This window comes from Oreochromis aureus, linkage group 23, assembly GCF_013358895.1.
Source record: "Oreochromis aureus strain Israel breed Guangdong linkage group 23, ZZ_aureus, whole genome shotgun sequence".
Taxonomy (NCBI): domain Eukaryota; kingdom Metazoa; phylum Chordata; class Actinopteri; order Cichliformes; family Cichlidae; genus Oreochromis; species Oreochromis aureus.
Genome location: NC_052963.1, coordinates 15,727,462 through 15,731,259, shown reverse-complemented (window position 1 = coordinate 15,731,259; position 3,798 = coordinate 15,727,462). Strand labels below are relative to the sequence as shown.

General features: G+C 37.6%; 1 long non-coding RNA gene across 3 annotated transcripts; it reads left to right on the top strand.

Moving 5' to 3' along the window:
• The first annotated feature begins 341 nt into the window (after nt 1-341).
• Nucleotides 342-2,671, top strand: LOC120436065. Of its 3 annotated transcripts, none has more exons than XR_005610093.1 (8): nt 342-549; nt 641-711; nt 808-887; nt 1,414-1,472; nt 1,549-1,614; nt 1,739-1,798; nt 1,886-2,017; nt 2,090-2,118. It is a non-coding gene; the product is annotated as an uncharacterized LOC120436065 (long non-coding RNA). The 3 variants fall into 3 exon arrangements; XR_005610092.1 differs by having other exon boundaries at nt 342-557; XR_005610094.1 differs by having other exon boundaries at nt 342-557; nt 1,893-2,671.
• The last annotated feature ends 1,127 nt before the right edge of the window (nt 2,672-3,798 follow it).

The following is a 3,798-nucleotide window of genomic DNA, read 5'->3' as shown; positions in this document are numbered from 1 at the left end:
ATCAGGAGTGTTCAGCATGAGGCATGTCAGTCATCACTGTAAGAACCACGGAGTGTTTTATGTCCATGGAAATACATGAAGTAACTCTGAATACAAACACACAATTTATCCACAACAACAACAACAACAATAATGATAATAATAATAATAATAATAATAATAATAATAATAATAATAATAATAATGATAACACTGTATAGCGGGGCTCTTGTCCAGGAAGGGAGATCAACAAACTCAAAAGAAACTCCGAGTTGATAAACGCTGAGCGTCCGGAACAGCTGATCAGAGTTAGTTTAATCAACTCTGAGTATGCCCACCCTGAGGTAAGCGCGTGCGTGATACCAATAATAAAAAAAAATCCATCATCAACAGATCCTATGATTCAACATGGAAACCGGGCAGAGAAAACGCTCGGCTTACTTCACCCCACTTGAAATAGATATTCTGCTGGGTGTATATGGCGAGTACGAACACATTTTTAGGAAGAAAGGCAACACGGCTGCAGCAGCAAAGGAGAGAGAACTGGCGTGGGAGAGAATTGCAGCGCGGGTAAATGCGTAAGTTGAATCGGTAAATAGTAAATACATGTGAATCCTGAGATGCATTTACAGGCGAATTTTTACTCATAATTTTAATTAAGGTGCAATCCCACGGGAACAAAAAGGACTTGGCAGCAGCTGAAAATGAAATATAAAAACATAGTTCAAACAGGTAAGGCCCACTTTTGCTTTTGTATATGAGTCTATAATTTTTTATAAACCCACAGGCCTAATATCCTGCTAAGATTAACATATGGATTCAACTTAGCTAACAGAAAGAAGGCAGAGGCTCGCAAAGTGGTTGAAGGGGCACCTTCATCCATGCTGAGGCAGAAGAGCTTGCCAAGAGTAAGTGTCTGCATAAAATGTAATTATTTATAGCACACACATACATGAAATTTGAATATGTGGGATGAAATTCTCATTTCCTTGTTTACCACCAAGTTAAAGTGAAAGTAAAAAGTGAATTAAATGAATCACTGAGTGAAATAAAAGGCAAACATAAAGGTTCAAATGCAATGCAAAACAAACAAACAAAAAAAAACTAATTTATTTCCATCTCTTTAAAAAAAACTAAAAAGAAGCAATACTTCAGGAACCATCTAAAGCCAGACTCTTTTCAGTGAGTTATACTACAAATTACACAGAATTCACGAGTCTTTGAAATGGGATAATTTCTGTCTGCATTGTCTCAACTAAAGGTTCAGTACATTTGGTGAAACAGTAGCTAAATTTCTTCATCAGCAGTGTAGTACTGATCCTTGTTACTAGTGCATTTTCCATAATGTCTTTATTACTTAGGAATGCTGTTCCCTGCTGACTTATTCAGAATGCCATCATGTGCTATAACACATCTGCATATTTATTTCAACAGTTGCTGATGGCCTTGTTGAGACTCCTACTTCAGCAGAAGCATTTCCAACCCTTCCATCTGTAAGTAGGGCACTGAGTGCTTGTGATATGTTTCTAAAGAAAGGTTTCTAAAACAGAATGTTGCTCTTCATCACAGGAAGCAGACGAAGATGATGATAAGGATACATTATCCGCTGAGATAGATCCAGATAGACCTAGTGAGGTACACATCATAACAGTAGAGATATGTTTTAGTTTGTGTTCTTGTATTTGAAATGTGCAGTCAAGTGATGACGATGACTGGAAAACAATCTTCATATTCACGTTTTTTTCTTTTAAATTAACAGAGCAAGGCCGAACATTATCAAGAGGAAGCTCCATCAACTACCCCAGCACATATTAACAAAGTGAGACGTTCAATGCCATTCTGCATTTTCTGAACTTTATTTAAACTGCACCATGCATGAATTTCAAGCCATTCTTACATTTTACAGTTACCAGTTAAAGAAATATACAAAATGCACCTCATCCAAACAATGACAAAAACTGACAAAGAAATCACATACTTGGATCGTCAGATTAGAAAGACAGATCTGGAAATTGAATTACTGGAGCACCAGTTAGAGGTGGGTAACATGTTACAGGTGATTACTCTCTGATAAATACACAAATGATAATGGTTGGTTTTGTATTTGTAGGAAATAAAGAAGAACAAATGAAATGTGAATAAGGAGTCCTTATTTATCCTGTGGGGGTGGGGAAACTAATCTGAAAAGAGATTGTAGCAAAGTTGTTTCTCTGACAGCTCTTGCATCATGAACATCTTCAGGGTGAACAGGATCCTCTTCCCCAGGTTCATCCACTCATATGGCAGGGTGCTGCTAAGAGAGGCAATATTATGGAGAACAACACATGCCACAATGATGCCACATGCTCTCTCTGATGATACCTTGAGTCTATGCAGGCACTGGAACCAGGATTTGAATCATGTCCACCCAGAGAAGGGGAAGTTTAATTACAGCAACAACAATTCCAAGTATAATCATGAAGTATAACTGAAGGATTTGTACATCAATCGCCTGCTGTGCTACAGAATTCCTCTTTAATACTCCTTCTTAGTTTATGAGATTTCTTATTTGGAATAGTACAAAATTTTGTAGCTGATGTTTAAGAGAAAAATAAATCTTTCTAACTGGTGCACAGACAGTCATGTGTCATACAGGAAACCCCTGATGGTAACAAAGCGAATTGCCACACAAAGAGATTGGTCTGATGTGAAAAGCACAACCTCGCTGTGTTATATTTGATTTGTATAAGGTTGGAGTGTGTTGTTGGTAATGGTGACATTCAACAAGATGCTCATCTGGGAATGAAAAAAAATTCTAATCAGGGTGTCATGCACAGAGATCTGAAAGATCTTCCAGGGATAGTGATACTATATTCTGTAGAACTGATGGGTCAGTAGGCAGCAATTTTATACCTGTTAATCTCTAAGATAGAGTTTAATCTGCTCTGGTGCAGGTTAGGTTCAAGGCAGGCATGTGCAATAGTGCAAATTTTGGTACTGATCCGATGCTAAGTAATTACATGGCCAGTACCAGTACTGATATTTTTATTTTACAAAGGCAGGCAGCTTATGTCTGGGGGAGCAGTGCGTCATGACTTATGAGATTAATCATCAATTTGCAAATTCTTAACACATTTTAATGAGCACTAAATCACCGTTAACACAACAAAACACACCTCAGGTTTTCATGTTTTTTGAAACTGGGTTTTTTGGAGACCTGAAATGTAAACATACCTGTCTCTTAAGGAGTTTGTGTTAACTTTCATTGTTTAAAAGTGAGGCTATAAATAAAATAGATGTGATGGTCAGTGCAAAAAAGTTCTCACATTTTTCATAGTATAGCTACAGTGGGCTACATAGTGGACATAGAGGATTTAAACAAATTATCAACTCTGTTATGCTAGTATGGACCCAATATGTGTTGGTATTGATACAATAGATTGAAGCAGTATTTGTTTCGATCTGCTCACCTCTAATTCACAGCATAAATTACCATGGCGATTTGACCGTGTGAGAAGTGAACCCCCTTCATAGTATAGGTAACCCTGAAGTTACCTGGATGAGCCAAAATCCTGCTTCGTAGTCTAAGCTGCTCCAGTATCAGGTTATATTTGTTTCGAACTGCTCGCCTCTAATTCACAGCATAAATTACCATGGTGATTAAGCCAGGTAAAACTGTCACTTTCATAATACTGAAAGCTCAGATTTAAAGCTCAATACAGCCAAGCTATTGACTTTGCTCTGTACTACAACGCATCTGTCCAGTTATTTTCTTTTCTTTCCCACCATGGACTGTATGGTTTCATACAGTTGTGTTTTTCACGAGAGACCCCTGAAGGC